Raw genomic sequence first — 17,377 nt, 5'->3', positions numbered from 1 at the left:
TTTTGAGCCACATTTACAGTCAGCTGGCTGCAGAGAAGGCAGTTCTCCATACTTCCTTCCACAGCACCAGTCCCTGCCTTCTGTGAGTCAAATAACTTTGCATTGTTCCTAAAGCCCTTGCACATACCCCATCTTACTCCAGACGGGGGTCAGGGGGTTGGCTCATGAGATCAGGATGTTCACTGGGCACTGTGGGCTCTGCCAATGCAGTTTGTGTTCTACCCACCACACCTTGTTGCTCGGATCTACCTGCCCCATGTCACTTCCTGGACACATGTCTGGCACCAACAGCACACATGTCTGATCTCCACAGCACACATCATCTCCAGGATTCACACACCAGGAGTCATATCCTGAACTTGCAGATCTCGTTATTTCTTGGATACATATGTGTCACATCACCTCCCTGATCACATCCAACACTGTCTGTCAGATCTGCAAGTCACACATCACTTTCAGGATCCCACATCTGCCGTCATATCCTGAATCCGCAGGTCACATGTTACCTCATGGATCCGTACATGTCGATCCCGGATCACCATGTCCCACGCCGTCAGTCAGAACATTACGTCCCACATCATATCCTGGATCCTCACATGTCCTCTAATCTGCATCCACACATCCCACGTTCTCCTGCAGGGTGTTGGTCTTCATCTGCAGCCCATAAGGAGGCATCTTGTCCTTCAATCCAGCAGGTGCTGCGTTTTCATCAAAGAACAACTGGGAATAGAGGGGCCCACACTCAGAACCTGGCCATACCACCCACAATCAGAGACATTTTAAGATCCTTGGGCTGATAACAAACCCAATTTCACTAGGTAAGAGTTTTCACTGTGAAATGTAAGCTCCATGGGACCTCCTGCTCAGACCCCTTGAGACACTCTTCTGTGACCTGGTGTCTGACACTCACTCCCTTACAGGATATGACTCTGGCCAGGTCTGGCCCTCTGGTCTCACCTGGAGTGAACTTGGTAATACCCTGACCCTTCACAAGGCCATTTGTGCTATAAGAATGGTGAGAGGGGGGATGAATGATCCAAAGCAGTGCAGCAGTGCAAGCCACTGAACAACACCAACCTGTGTTAACAGTCAACAAAGAATCAGCTGTGTATCACTCACACAATGTCCAAAACATGAGCTTCTGATCGAAGTCATGTCTCCTTCAAGGGAATTCTTAGGACCCAGGGACCAGGGCTGCCCAAGACCCCTCACTCCCCACTGGGACAGAGCTCTGATTCCCATCCAGTCCCTTTGGTCCACACTTCTCCCTGGGTGGGGTCCTCAGGTTCCAGTGGTTCTGTTCTGGAGTCTGTTGCCCACACAGGGTCCAGAAAGCCTGGAGAGCAAGAAGCTGCACTGTTTCCTTGTAAAGATATAAGAATGAGGCCTCAACTTCCTTGTGATCTCCTGATTTACCAGGAGCTCAAGCAGACAAGAGAGGACATGAGAAGAGCCAGTGTTCAGCTCCTGCACTGTGGAAGCCAGGCTCCTACCCTGCTCTGTTAACCGTCCACATTGCCTAACCTGACCAGTCTGAGCCCTGAGTCCCTGGGGGCTCACCTAAATGGTTCAGAATGTGCATGTGACTCATATGCGTCCAATAAGAATAAGGCCCTTTCCTGCAGGATCTCAGCCTGGGGGGATGTGAGCTGGAGATGGAGCAACCTGCTGAAAGAGGCCCATTACAGGGCTGTCATTACATGAACTAGTGGCAGGGGTTGGGGAGGGGGGGTTGCCATTATAAAAACTAATAGAGGAGTTGATGTTACATAAACTGACATAGGAAGAACTGTTGCATAAATGGATACAGAGACTGCCATTATATAAACTAATGCAGGGCTGTCATTACATAAACTAATAAAGGGACTGTCCTTAAATAAACTAATACAGAGGTACCCTCAGGGAGGACCTGCCATTATAAAAACTAAGACAGAAGAAATAAAGCCACCAATCAAGTGAGAAAACTAGATCTTCATTTATCATTTGAAGCCCTGGGCCCAAGTTTTCCTGATTCTGTTCATTCTTTTGAGTTAGACAAGTCATAAATCTCCTATCTTCTTTAATGTGGCTTGAATTGAGTTTTCTGTCTCTCGCATATGAATAAACCTGGAATAATACCTTCCAAAATCATCCAGGCAAAACCTCTATGAATCCATGTTTTTCCCAGTAACCCCTTGACTGGGCCAGCTGACAGTCCAGAGGAAAGCAAGATGGGAGATTTGGTCCAAGGATTTGTGGCTTTAGAGCTTTTGCCAGGTTGACCACGTGTCTTTATGAGGAGATACTTAACCCTTGGCAGCTCTTAGAATCAGTCCTGAGCTGAGCTCAGCTTTGGGTTCTGTGATGAGTGCAAATTATCTCACTTAATGCACAAAAGCAGGATGTGCCAGGAGGGTTCCTACTGAAATCTGCTGGGGTTCGATCATGTTTATTTCTCTGCAGAAGCATCCTTCCTGCAGCAGAGTATGGGTTAGAGGTTATTGCTAATCCTGCACAGGGGAGGGCGAGACTGGGTCACAGGCTATCCAAGCTTGTGGATACAAGACACAGAGTCTTCCCCAGCAAACACAATCACTGTTAGGGAAATCACCTGGGAGGATTAGGCTGGGATCTCCAGACACCTTGACCAGCTGAGACTCAACTTGAGAATGACCAATACTCCCTTGGTGACAAAGTTGTAAACTCTCCAGAGCATCCAGGCCACCTATTCATGGGCTCTTGGTGTTTCTCCCAACTTTTGCCCTGAAGCTGCATGGATTGGTCTATCCATTTCCAGCTCTCCGGCAGTGCTTCTCCAGCATCACAGGCATGACACCCAGCAGCATTAGGAGCAGCCGGCCCATTTTCAAGGGGGTAGGTTTGTACTCCATCCAAGTAGGTGGCTGATGTCCAGGGCCTGAGATTGGCTCACACCTAGAGATCTAGCCTGGTTAATGATTAGGGAATGAATTAGCTGGATGTCTGAACTGGTACCCCAGCTAGTTATTGGGAAATAATCCCAAGAAATTTTGGCAGGCTGAGGTTGGATAATGCTTAGAAACTCAGTCGGACTAGTTATCCTTGACCCAATCTGGCAAATACTTGAAGACGAAGCTTACCCAATGTCTGGGAACTCACCTAAATATCTTCTTGTGAGCAGCTGGGCTAGAGTCTGGAGTCTTACAATCAGGCACCCAACCTGGTTAGTAACAGAGCATGAAACCTGGTTAATGCCTGTTCACACAGCTTGGTTAATGTCCACAAATTTGACCTAATGTGTCCCAAGGAAGAAGAGCTAGAGCATGAACTGTCATCTGCACTTGAAAAGCAGACCAACAGTTCTGGAAATATCTACTCCAAATGCCTTTGAAATGCAAACACAGTCTGGTTGGAGTGGACACCAGAGATCTTGATTTGGTCTGAAGGGCTTTTCCCCCTCTGTGCCTGGAACCCATTCATCATCCACATCAGTACACAGGCAGCATCTCATGTCTTCCCAGATTTTAATTGGCCTCTCAAGATGCTCTGAGGTCTCACAGAAGCAGACACTTGAGGTAGGGGAATCAGCACTGGTTAAACTGATGAAAAGGGACATGGAGCTGGAAGTGTGAAACAATTCTGAAAGAGCTCTGTCCACAGTGATGCTCCACAAGTGCACTTCACTGGAATAAACTGAAGTGTTGCAGAGAGGAACAAGTGCTTGTCTTGGAGGGACAATGAAATGAGAAGCCACTGTGTCATGATGTTCCCAAGGAAAACTAGGAGCCATGTGGGTGACCCACTGCCCTTCAGAGGTCATAGCTGGAGTGATAATTCTGTAGGAGATGGAGCATGACTTCTTATTAGAATAGAAGCAGTCACTCATGTCCCTTTCATCTTTCAAGATATTGATTGAATGATGCCAAAAGCCCAGTACACTGTTGAGCAGTAGCCTCTATAAAAGAAGCTCTGAGACAGCTTCCCCAGCCTCTTCCCTCACTCTATTATAACAAACAATAGAGATAAAAGATGCTCTTTTCACCTAAGGACTGGTGATGCAACCAGGTAAAGTATTGTCAACCATCCTGCAAATCTATAAGGATGTCATAGCCACTGCCTTAGATTTGATTGTCCATCCAAATTTTATTGTCCAACCAGCCATTCAATAAATGTTGCTGAGCACTTACTATATACCAAGCACTGGGCTAGGTATGGCCCTTCAGAAATTACAGCTCAATAAGGAGATTGAGATTGTCTTCTCAATAGGGAGACAGTCATGGAAATAGACTAAATTGTCAGATCTCTTGGTTTCAGGCAACAGAAACACAATTTCACATGCCAGAGGTCAAGAGGGCATTTGTTGTTCAAGGACAAGGTAGGGTTCTGAGCTAGGTATTCTCTGTGTCTTAAGAATTCCACCCTTCACTCTTTCCTGACCTGATAGATCTAGAAAAACTGGTCCCAGCTCTGTCTCAAAGCACTTCTTCACCTTCAGGTTGGGTTCAGTGGCAGGAGATTGGAGGGTGGCAGGAGAGAAAAGCAGGGGTATTCTGCTTCTGTCCTGCTTGCCTGTGGCTCTGGCAGACACTGTATTATTCTAAGGTCACAGACCCTACACATAGATGCTTTCTCCAGGCAACAGCTGTCCCTGGCTTCCAGAAACATTGCTTTCTCACTTGTCATTCAGATGATCCCAGGGGTAGACTTCCCACTCTTGCTAGCCCCTGAAGTGGGAAGGAACAGAATAAATATGTATAAACATAGAGGAAAAAGAAGGTACTTAACTAAGCCAGTCTATAGATTTTCATAGAAAATCTATTTTTCATAGAAATTGAATAAATAATTTTAAATTTTATATGGAAACAAAAAAGACTCCAGAATGGCCAAAACAATCTTAATAAAGAACAGAGCTGAAAGAATCATGCTCCTTGACTTTAGACTATATTACAAAGCTACAGTAATCAACACAGTAATCAACACAGTACTGGTACAAAACCAGACAATAGGATAGAAAGCCCAGAAATAAAGTCATGCACTTATAGTCAATTAATCTATGACAAAGGAGGCAAGAAAATACAATGGAGAGAAGACAGTCTCTTTAATAAGTGGTGCTGGGAAAACCAGACAGCTACATGTACAAGAATGAAATTAGAACATCCTATAATACCATACACAAAAATAAACTCAAAATGAGTAAAAGTCCTAAATGTAAAAGCAATACTCTAAAACTCCTACTGGAAAACAACATAGATAGAAGAGTCTTTGACATAAATCACAGTACTTTTGATACATCTCTTAAAGGAAATAAAAGCAAAAATAAGTAAGTGGGACCTAAATTAAACATAGAAGCTTTTGCACAGCAAAGGAAACCATAGACAAAACAAAAAGATAATTTATTGAATAGGAGAAAATATTTGCAAATGATATGACTGATGAGGTATTGATATCCAACATATATAAACAACTCACGCAACTCAACACTGAAAAAAACTCAATTTAAAAATCATCAGAACACATGAATAAACATTTTAGCAAAGAGGAAATGCAGATGGTCAACAGGCACATGAGAAGATGCTCAACATCACTAATCATCAGAGAAATGCAAGTCAAAACCACAAAGAGATATCACTTCACACCAGTCAGAGTGCTATCATCAAAAAGAACACAAATATTGGCAAGGATGTGAAGAAGAGAACCCTTGTACATTGTTGGTGGGAATATAAATCGGTGCAGCCACTGTGGTTTAGTTGTTAAGTCGTGTCTGACTTTTGTGACCTCATTGACTGTACCTACCAGGCTCCTCTGACCATGGAAGGTCCCAAGCAAGAACACTGGAGTGGGTTGCCATTTCTTTCTTCAGATGATCTTCCAGAACCAGGGATCAAACCCATGTCTCCTGTATTGCAGATAGTCCCCTGCCCTGTAGGCAGATTCTTTACTGCTGAGCCACCAGGTTTGTAAGTTTCTCAAAAAACTAAAAATAGATCCAGAAATTCCATTCCTGAATAAATACACACACACACAAACAGTAATTGGAAAAGACACATGCATTGAGGTGTTTGTAACACTGTTTACAATAGCCAGGATATGGAAGCACCTAAATATCCATTAACGGAGGAATGGATAAAGATGTGGTTCATATATACAAAGGAATATTAGCTACAAAAAGGTACAAAATTGTGTCATTTGCAGAGATGGAGATGGACCTAGAGACTGGCATACAGAGTGAAGTCAGAAAGAGAAAAACAAATATTGTATATTAATGCATATATGTGGAATCTAGAAAATGGTAAAGATGATCTTACTTGCAAAGCAGGAGAGACACAGACAAAGAGAACAAATGTATGGATACCAAAGGGGAAGTTGGGCATTGGATGAATTGGGAGATTGATGTATATACACAATTCTGCATAAAATAGGTAACTAATGCAAACCTACTGTATAGCACAGGGAACTCTACACAGTGCTCTGTGGTGACCTAAATGGGAAAGAAATCCAAAGAGGAGCCATATGTATACATATGGCTGATTCACTTTACAGCAGAAACTTACACAACAATGTAAAGCAACTATACTCCAATTTAAAAAGCATATCCCTGTGTTTTTAATTTCTAGATCATCATCCCAGATTTGGGCACAGGTGTCTGTGTATCAGTCTTCCTGGAGCCCTTTCAGGAGGTGTCCCTCAAAGACAGATTCAGGTGTCTGCAGCATAAATGTCAGTGCTCTTTCAGAAAGATGAGGTGGATGGCTGAGTACTGAAAATACATTATTGCGTACCTAGACTGTATTGTTGAAACACGTTTATCTGACACTCAGGTGGACAACTGTTCCTAGAAATGAAAGGCAAGTTAGAGGTTATTTTGCCCATAAATCACCCACAAAAAGAGATTTGACCTTCCACAGTAGTGAGCATTGACTTGTGAGTGTACAAATACGGGGAATGTTCATTTTTAAATGTCTCAGCAAGACAGGAGTTAGACTAGTTCTGCATCCTAATACTCCTTTCTAATGGTGCTTCCCTGCATGGAGCCTGGGTCTGGTGCATGTTGAGAAGAGGGGTCTCATGTCTTGATGATTAGAACTCTGTAAGTATTTGGACACAGAATCCTGTCTTGCCCACAAGAAGCTTCCCCAGGTGGTGTCAGAGATCATGGAAGTGAAGGACTGTTCCAGGAAATAATGTCTTTAGATTGGCATTGAGAGAAAAGACAGTTGACACATGGATTTTACGAAATGCATTAAATGGCTTGTCACTGTGACAAATAATAAAAGTAATGACTGTTAAAGAAAGTGGAGCAGCACAAAAACTACTTAAAATATCATCAAGCATTCCTTGTGGACTCTCCTGGCTGCCATGGCATAAATGTTTTATTAAATAAAACGCAGTTTGCATCTCCCTTCTCTATGGAACTTGCTGTTGCCTTTTTGTTTTGAAATTTTAAATCTGTATCATCCAGTTATTTATGGATCTCATGGACCTGTAATTTTGCTTGTTTGAAATCATCTGAGTTTGCGTCCTAATCTTGTTGGGGGGATCACTGTACCCAGCTGAACTGACTCTCTCAAATTTACTCTAATTTATCTTGAATTATTTAGTTATAAAAGGAAAGCACTCTCAAGGCTTGGAAACATCCTCTGGGCCGACCTCTGTGACAGTGAGTGTCCCCACAGTTCATTCACGTGCTTTGTGCAGGAACGGTAGCACCCTCAAGGTTCAGCTAGATCCCAGTTCTTCCAGGATAGACTATAGTTCCCAGCCTCCCTTGCAGTAAGGTATGGTCGCATGACCAAGTTGTAGCCAATGATATTAAAGAGGAAATTACGGGTACTACTTCCGGTTTGCCTCTAAAGACCAACACCTTTACCCCTCCTCCACCACCACCACCATCCCTAATCCCCCACCTCCCACCATCCTTTCCCTTTCCCGGGATGGAAGTGGACGCGTGTGTTGCCATCTTGGATCTTGAGGAGGACAAGGATCTACCAGGGCTGGTGGAGCAACGACGTGGATCTGGGGCCTTAGATGGTGGGGTCAGTGCACAGCGTTCCACGTAACAGGCCACGGCTTGTAGATAATAGAAATTCCCCGTTTTGTTTAAGCCACTCTTATTCGTGCCCCTGCTCACATGCTGAGGCACACAGACTCCTCTGAGCCCCTTGTTTTCCATCTTTACTTTCTTCTTTCCTTGTGAAGTAAAAGCATCAGATAATAATGGACATTAACGGAACACAGTCTGTCGCCCCCAAGTGGTTAATTAAATGTCCTGTGAATGACCTCATTGATCCTCCCAGCGGTTCTGTGGGGTAGGTGATGCTTCCACCCGCCTCCTATAGATGTGGAAACCGGGACACAAAGACCCCCAGTAAAGCACAGGGCCGGTAAGGGGGTAGGGCATGAGCCCAGGTGGTCTAGCTCCAGAGTCCCCTGACTTTCTGCACAGGGAAATCCCGTCACTGTCCCGTGTAAATTCAGAGGGAGCTGATATCTGACCTCTGTTGTGATGTGTTTCTTTCATAAAATAGGCCCTCAACTCAGTTCCCCGATAATATTTCCAGAGGGTTTCTCGATCACTGCCTGCCCCAGTCCACCCACCCCTTGTACAGCATGTGTACATCTGCACACATGTGTATGTGTACATCTAAGGGTCCATCTGAGTAGCTGAGAGACTACAATGGCCCCACAGCCCTTATACAGGATGTGGGGAGCCTGGCCACAGGGCCCTCCCTAGCTCAGACCCACCATCTCCCACTGCCCAGGGTGAGGAATGGGGGCTAGGACAATGTTTAGCAACCAACTGGGGCCCTGGAAGTGACTCAGGCAGCTTCCTTCTCCTTTCTGCCATTTTCTCTTCACTCCCCCAAACCCCACTGTGCTGCCCCTCCTTAAGGGGAGCAAAAAAGAGCACCCTCAGCCCCAGGCTCCCAGCCAAGGAGTTCAAGAGAACCCAAGATGAAGTGAAGTGAAAGTCACTCAGTCGTGTCTGATTCTTTGCGACCCCATGGACTATATGGTCCATGGAAATCTCCAGGCTAGAATACTGGAGTGGGTAGCTGTTCCCTTCTCCAGGGGATCTTCCCAATCCAGGTCTCCCACATTGCAGGCCAATCCTTTACCAGCTAAGCCACTAGGGAAGCCCTAGATAGACACCAAGAATGGACTAGAAGCCCAGTCAGACTGATTGGAAATTGTGCAAACTGCAGAGTCACAGGGGCTAAGGGGATGAGTCTTAACCCACATATGATGCCATTGTTATGTTCATAAGGTCTACAGGCATTTCCTCCAGAGTAAGGGGCAGGGGCCCCAGCAGGATCTGCTAAGTAGGGGAGGATATATCCTCACTGTCCCAACAAACCTGCCCTCAGCCTCCACAGGGACTTGGGAAAACTTCTCTGGGATTCTCCCTCTTCACTCAAGTTAATGGTCCTCCCCTGGGCAGTGACCCTGCAGTCTTTCAGCAGCTGGAAACAGCAGTTGCTCTAGATTCCCTAAAGAGAGTTATGTTTCTGGAGCTTCCATATGGGCTCTGTGTCCAGAAGGTCACGAGGGAGCACTTGTCCAGGGAGCTGGGATTCTGGGCTAGGCTCAGTCTGTCACAATGGCTGGCTTGGGATCAGTTCAGTTCAGCTCAGTCGCTCAGTCATGTCCAGCTTTTTGCAACCCCATAGACTGCAGTACGCCAGGCTTCCTTGTCCATCACCAACTCCCAGAGCCTACTCAAACTCATGTCCATCACGTTGGTGATGCCATCCAACCATCTTATCCTCTGTCGTCCCCTTCTCCTTCTGTCTTCAATCTTTCCCAGCATCAGGGTCTTTTCCAATGAGTCAGTTCTTCGCATCAGGTGGACAAAGTATTGCAGTTTCAGCTTCAGCATCAATCTTTCTAATGAATATTCAGGACTGATTTCCTTTAGGATGGACTGGTTTGATCTCTTTGCAGTCCAAGGGACTCTCAAGAGTCTTCTCCAACACCACAGTTCAAAAGCATCAATTCTTTGGCACTCAGCTTTCTTTATAGTCCATCTCTTACATCCATATATGACTACTGGAAAAACCATAGCTTTGACGAGACGGACCTTTGTTGGCAAAGTAATGTCTCTACTGTTTAATATGCTGTCTGGGTTAGTCATAGCTTTTCTTCCAAGGAGCACATGTCTATTAATTTTATGGCTGCAGTCACCATCTGCAGTGATTTTGGAGCCCCCAAAAATAAAGTCTCTCACTGTTTCTATTGTTTCCCCATCTATTTGCCATGAAGTGATGGGACCAGATGCCATGATCTTGCTTTTCTGGATGTTGAGTTTTAAGCCAACTTTTTCACTCTTTTTCACTTTCATCAAGAGACTCTTTAGTTCTTCGCTTTCTGCCATAAAGGTGGTGTCATCTGCATATCTGAGGTTATTGATATTTCTCTGGGCAATCTTGATTCCAGCTTGTGCTTCATCCAGCCCAGTGTTTCTCATGATGTACTCTGCATATAAGTTAAATAAGCAGGGTGACAATATACAGCCTTGACGTACTCCTTTCCCGATTTGGAACCAGTCTGTTGTTCCATCTCCAGTTCCTACTGTTGCTTCTTGACCTGCATACAGATTTATCTGGAAGCAGGTCAAGTGGTCTGGTATTCCCATCTCTTTAAGAATTTTCCAGTTTGTTGGCTTGGGATATAAAGTACATTAAGTATGGATCTCAATCTATGATCTTAGGTGTGCTAGAAAATACCATTTGGGGCTGCCTTTCCGTAAGGGATTCCCTGGTGGCTCAGACAGTAAAGAATCTGGCAGCAATGCAGAAGACTCAGGTTCAATCCCTGGGTCAGAAAGATCCCCTGGAGGAGGGCATGGCAATCCACTCCAGTATTCTTGCCTGGAGAATCCCATGGACAGAGGAGCCTGGAAGGCTACAGTCCATGGGAGTCACAATAGAGTCATACAAGACTCAGTGACTAACACTTTCACTTTCACTTTTGCATAACTGAAGCGCATTCTTTTTGAGTCTCCCCTTTGTGTCTTTGGTGGAGATGTCAGTTCAGCCCATCGAGGATCCCCTTCCCTTTCTTCCCTGGTATTCTAAGTTCTGTGAAGGTGGTGTGGGCACCTTTTTTCCTTGTTTGTATTCAAGACCTTTGGAATACATTCATGTGATTGGCAAATTTCCAGACATATAATTATGAGCTGAATCAGAACACTCAAGCCCCTTCCCATGCCCCTGCATCCAGGATGCCAGGGGCTGGGCAGTGGCAGCAAAGGTGGCCGGGTCTGCATCTGGCCCTATCAGGTCATTGTTCCAGCCCTGACCTTCCATCCTCTTGACCATTGAGTGCTCATCCCAGGACCTTATACATACACTCACTTTCTGCCTGATCAGTTCAAATCACTATCCGAGATGCTGACTGATGTGGGGTCACAAGATGCCGTGACATTCTGGAAGAAGAGCACAATGTCATCACTTTGTGATGACAAAGTAATGACATCACAGGGATGTCATCACTCCCATGAGTCCCTCAGACTGGTCCTTGCAGGTCTCTGTGATTACTCCTCCTTCCCCAGGGCTTCTCCAAGGTCCCTGTCGGTCTCTGCCCCTTCCACATGCTCCGAGGAGCCTGGGGCCTCCCGCTGCTCCCACCCCTTCCAAGGAGGCCTGGGGACCCCATGACCAGACTCATGACACTGTCTGGATGCTCCCCAGGCAGCATCTATTCCACATCAAGGTACCTTCTGAGCTGGGGCTTGGGCCTGGGGATCAGGGGGAGTAGGGGGGAATCAGCCCTGGGTCAGGTGCTGGGTCACCCCAGAGCAGTTTTTAGGGCTTATAATTCCACATTGGGAAGGTCACTGATATCCCAGTGGCAGGATATTTTTGCCCTGGGCTTCTCTTTTACCACCATGCTCCCACACCTGGTCATTGTGCTAGAGGCTTTTGCTCCAGGGGAAGTCCTGTAGGAGGATCAGAGAACTAAGGAGTAATATTACTGTATATAAGAGACTTGTCTCAAGTACATCATCCTGCCGTAATGCAGAGAACCTTGGGAGAATACCTTCAGAGACAGTTGCTTCTCAGACCAAATAGGTCAAGATTACTCTGGGTTGGGGAAGAGAATAATCCAGAAAAAAGATGAGAGACACGAGAAGGGGCCTTGCACCCAACCTCCACAACGTCAGCTCTGAAATGGAGAGTGTCAGGCACCCCAGATAAATCAGGACTCTGAACACAGAGGAGAATTGGATTTGCTTCCTGCCTGGGATACTGGGAGCAGTGACCGCACAGGACTCCCCACAGCCAGAGTGAGGGCTGTGGCTCACAGAGAGAGGAGGTGGCTGATGGAGCCTCAGGGCAAAGGGGACCCACGAGAAACCCTTTGGGCCCTCACCTCCCTGTATGTGGAGGAGAACATGATGCACCCACGTCCCTTATAAGATAAAGTCCTACAGCAAAGCAAGGGACAGGGCATGAGGAGAGCTGTGCTGAGGCAGGGGCTGTGACACCATGCACACTGAGACAGTACTGTAGGAGCAGACCCCGGACGGGGATGAGAACCATCAGCAGGTATTAGCAAGGGATGTGGTGGCTGGAGTCCCACCTCCACCCCATGTGAGCCCGCTTAGAGGCACCCACAAGGAGAAGAAGAAAAATCCCCTACTGTCTAGATATTCCGCATTGATGCCATTCACCTGGAACTGAGTCTACTGTTTCCTGCCATTAAGCAGAGTGAGGGCTCTAGAGAGAAACTATATTTAGTTATAAAAGAATCATGTTATTTTACACACTTGAGTTGATGCCTTAGAAATCTGTGCCATCTGAGCATGCTTTGGGAGAAATGGTTATGTGCAGTGTAACAAATGTCAAATTTGCTTTAGAGCCGTGGAGGAACAAAACCAATTGTGTTTTCTCTACCAAGAAGTAGGGTTTGCCCTGAGCTGAGGAGGCTGTTCTGGGTCTGACATCATCTTGAACCTGGAGGGTGGGTTCAAAGGCAAAGGTTCAGTCACTTCAGGATGGGCCAAGGGGCTGCTCACCCAAGTTCTGAGAGTAGCTGAGCTGGGAGGAGATGGGAGAAGCAGAGGACAGATGGAGAGATGAGGAGGGAGAGGGACAGCTGGGCTGGGAGGAGGGGCATCGAGTTGGGGAAACCACAGGTGATGTCCTGACCCTTTCTTCAGCCTCCTCACTTGGGAACAGTTGCCCTCCCCCCCATAGTCCTGTGAGAAAGGAGGAAACTTCAGATTGGAGGAGGAAAACCCGGCAGAGCTGCTCCATTAGACTCATGAAAGCAGTTATCCATCGGTTCCTTCACGCCCTTGGGAGTTTCATCGTCATCCTCTGTGTCCCTGACACTGCTGATAAACGGTGGTGGAGGATGACAAGGTTCTTGACCTCTTCGGAAACAGACAACAAACAATAAAATTAGAAGAAAGCCAAGATGGTTTTAGGTAGTGACAGCTGCTACAACAGGAATAAGAACAATGATGAGATGGAGGATAATGTGAGGATCATTTCCATGGGGTCAGGGGAAGTCCCTGTGAACTGATTTTTGTGCTGAGAACGGAAGGAGATAAGGAAGGAATCAGACATGTTAATGTATCAGGAAGAACATTCTTGACAGAATGAAGAGCAAATGAAAAGTTCCGCGAGACAGGTTAAAGTGTGGAGACTGATAAACTGAGAGAACTTGAATGCCATGAAACCGTGACCAGTGAGCATGTCTGTGTCCCCACTGACCCTCCATCGAGTGCTCAAAACTGAGCTGGGGGCCGGAATTGTGTCAGTGTCTCGTTCCCATGGGAAGCATCAGTGCTCCTGCCCGAGTGCTTCTGCCCCATCTTTGCAGCTGGCATCCTGCACGATCTAATTGTGAGAGAGATGGGAGAAGAGCAGACACGGTTGAGCAGGTGGGGATGGAGTGCTCACAGGAGCGGAGTTATTCCCAGATGAGGCCATTAACACATTCTCACTCCATGGGGCCACAAACACCTTCGTCCACTTGGTCTGTTTCCACTGGTCTCTCCCAGGAAGGACAAGGAGTCCTGTGAACATGCAACAGTCTGCATCTGAGTGGGTTTAACTCAGAGCTTCATGGCAATTTCCATTCATTCTGTCTCCAAGGACATTTTCTGAAGCCTTTCCATCTGCTGAGCCAAAGAGATTGCTCAAGACCAGATGTGGAGAGCCCTTGGCCCAGGTAAGAAAGGGGCCTATTAGACAGGTGACCTGCAGCTCCAAGCTGGGAGGTGGGGCTTCAGGAGCACACCTGCCAGTCAGCTTCTGCTGAGAGCAGAGACAGCTTGAGGGACAATGGCCTCCCCATCCCCACTCAGGTTAGACTTTACTTGCACTGGGGGAATTTATATGCACTTTTCATCTGTTCCTCAAATGGCCCAGCAAGGTGACTGGGGTTGTCTCTCATTGCCTGTGATGCTCTGACTTTGGAAATGCTTGTCCCCAAATCACTCTCTTTCTGCAGGGAAACATGAAGATCTCACTGTAAAATGCTTGGGTCAATGAGAAACTAACTCCCAAGGAGTTATAAGAACCCAGGGCTTCCCTGGTGGCTCAGCAGTAAAGAACTGCCTCCAGTGCAGAAGCCTACAGAAGACATGGGTTTAGTCCCTGGGTTGGGAAGTTCCCCTAGAGGAGGGCATGGCAATCCACTTCAGTATTCTTGCCTGGAGAATCCCATGGACCAAGGAGCCTTGTGAGCTACAGTCCATGGTGTCACAAAGAGTCGCACATGACTAAAGCAATTTAGCAAGTATGCCTAAGAACTCAAGGTGGGGAAGGTGTGGTTTCCCAAAGCAAAATCAGGGTTTCTTTGGGAAGCAGAGGGAATAAATGACACTCCAAACAATAGATATGTGATACGGGCCATTTGTGTCCACAGCGATCGCAGCAGCTTCCACTTGACAGTGGCTGGAGCTTGACACAGGCCTGTGAGGCACATGAACCCACCCCTGGTGTCCTGATGACAGCCCCTTAAAAAGCAGCTCTGAACCCTGGTCCTGCCTGGCCTGTACTGTGGGATGTGTGACATGGAGCTGCCCCCACGCAGGGTGATCCCTTTGTTAAGCCACCGAAGATGAATTAAGGCACCAACGTGCCTGGAGGTGTCCTGGGGATACAAGGAATCAAAGATGGAAACCATCAATGTCAAGTCAGGAATTAATTCTGTCATGTCACCACCACTGTTAGGAGGACTCATTAAAGCTGAACAAGAATCAAAGGGTGATTTGCCAGGAAGGAAATAAAGACCCTCATGACACAGTGGGGGGCGGGAGAGGGCAGTGCACCGAGTCTCACTGCATCAACTCAAGCTGTAAATTAAACTGCAGTTGATGGGATGGGATCTGGGTCTGGAGAGGCACAGACAGCAGTTTGGGGAGCTCCTCCTGATGGTTAAACTCCAGGCCTCTCCTTTTTTCCCAAGTTGTGACAGCTGTTTCATGAACTGTGTAGTATGAAAAAGTCAGCAGCAGCCTATAAAACATGTTTCCCTCGTTTCCCTTTCTGTTGTCAACAAGCTTCTGATATTCAATGTAGTTGCCTTCTCCCAACACAAAAACAATTGCTTCTTGGAATGAATTTTTGTTCCTCAGAACTGAGCCGTCACCGCCTGGCAGCATCTGGGATCAAAATATCTACAGTCATGGGTTTCACCGTTTGACGTCATGTCCCTGAAGACAGGGAGGTTGTGCTGTTTCTGTCCCGCCTTTATCGCTCGTGCCATCATACACTGCGATCTTGTGTTGGGGACTCGATTGGCAATGCCTGAGATGGCAGGAGCTGAAGCCATCCTAGCAAAAGCCTTCCTCTGTTTGATATATTGTAAGGAATTAAGGTTGCATCCTGCGTCAGTTCCAGCTTTTTGGTGTGGCTCCAAATCAGCCTCAGAAGCTCTTTGCTGTGCACTTACATGATAGATAAGAAATGCCTCATTTATCTCCTGGATTACCTGCGTCAGAGTCTGATATTTCTTCTAGAAGAGATTTGCCCAGGAAAGCTTTGCTCATTATTTTTTCTTTATATTCAAAACATACATCCAGTTTTCATGCCTTTACATGTCCTAAGACAGCAGTGGCAACATTTTATGGAGATCAGTAAGTCTTTGTCCCCTCTCCAAGGTCTTCTGGCAAAGAACCAAAAGCTGAGGATACCTGAGCAGTGTTGTCAGGAAGCATCCTCGTGGCCCCTTCATCTTTCCCTTCTGGTCCCATACTTCTCAGGCGTTTGACCTCATCTTCTGGTGCTCTGCTCTAAGATTCTAGTTCTTGCTGAACTGATTCCCAAACCTCTGGGAAGGGACTTCCTTTACGTTTCTGCCAAAATGTATCAACTGGAGTTAAATCATACGACTTCCTGGTTTTTTCTCTAGGTCACACTAGCACCAGCCAGGGACTTTTTCACTCCTGAAGATTCCTCCAGGTTAACTCTGTGTACGTGGAAATCCACTACATCACACGCGTAGGACTGACATGTCCAAATATGATGTAAAGGAGTTGCCAGATCCATGTTTCTGTCAACAGGAGTGAAGAAGGCTTTGAAAGCTGAGGCTGCCAGCTCCCAGCGCATCACCTGTAGTAAAACCATTTTTTGGCATCTCTTAGATGTTCCGGAAACTTCTTATCTATTTTCACTGCTCTCATTTCCATTGCTGTTCCTGCTAATTATCTGATTATAGGAAGAGTACCCAGCATAACAGAAAAGCAGAAAAGGCTGTCAACATTCCGGTTCGTAACAGTTTTCATTTCCGCATTTGTGATTTCTGAACTGTTAATGGCACAATATGAAACATTTCCTCATTTTTGATTGTATCATACAGGCATATCATTTTCCAAAGTAATAAAATTGAGATACTGATCAAAAGCTGGATACTTGAGTAACTGCATGGCTGCTACTTCTACATTTGCAATATATTCCAGTTTACTCCTTGAAAGGGCAGAAATAAAGTTGGTTTTTTTTTTTTTTCATGTGTTAACTCAATCTACTTTATTTCTTTTTTTTAAATTTTTTTATTATTATTTTTTTTTACTTTACAATATTGTATTGGTTTTGCCAGAAATAAAGTTTAAATAAGCTGGTTCACATAGAGTTGATTTAAAAGAACTAAAGTAGTGGTTTATTATAAAAGGATACAACCAGGAACAGCCAGATGGAAGAGATGTGTAGGGTGAGGTATGGGGAAGGGGGCAGAGCTTCCATGACCTCCCCAAGAAAGCATTTCTCCAAGTCTCCAGGTGTCCACCAGCCAGAAGCTTCCACCCACCTTTGCCACTTGCCTCCAGCTCAAACCTGCTCTTCTCCCTGGGCCAAGCCCTCCGACACTCCCCTCCCACCTCCTCCCTCTTGCCCTGCAGAGACCTGCACTTCCTCACCTCCACCTGCCTCCCCTCTGCTGGCTTCTCGTCTGCAAAGACACAGGCCCA

At 46.1% G+C, this 17,377-nt stretch overlaps 1 pseudogene; it reads right to left on the bottom strand.

Moving 5' to 3' along the window:
• Window positions 1-603: 603 nt before the first annotated feature.
• Window positions 604-16,897, bottom strand: LOC109570902 (sec1 family domain-containing protein 1 pseudogene; annotated as a pseudogene).
• Between the last annotated feature and the right edge of the window lie 480 nt (window positions 16,898-17,377).

The sequence above is a fragment of the Bos indicus genome, chromosome 17 (genome assembly GCF_029378745.1).
Source record: "Bos indicus isolate NIAB-ARS_2022 breed Sahiwal x Tharparkar chromosome 17, NIAB-ARS_B.indTharparkar_mat_pri_1.0, whole genome shotgun sequence".
Taxonomy (NCBI): Eukaryota; Metazoa; Chordata; class Mammalia; order Artiodactyla; family Bovidae; genus Bos; species Bos indicus.
Note: the sequence above shows the minus strand (reverse complement) of the source record. Positions and strands in the feature narration are given on the sequence as shown.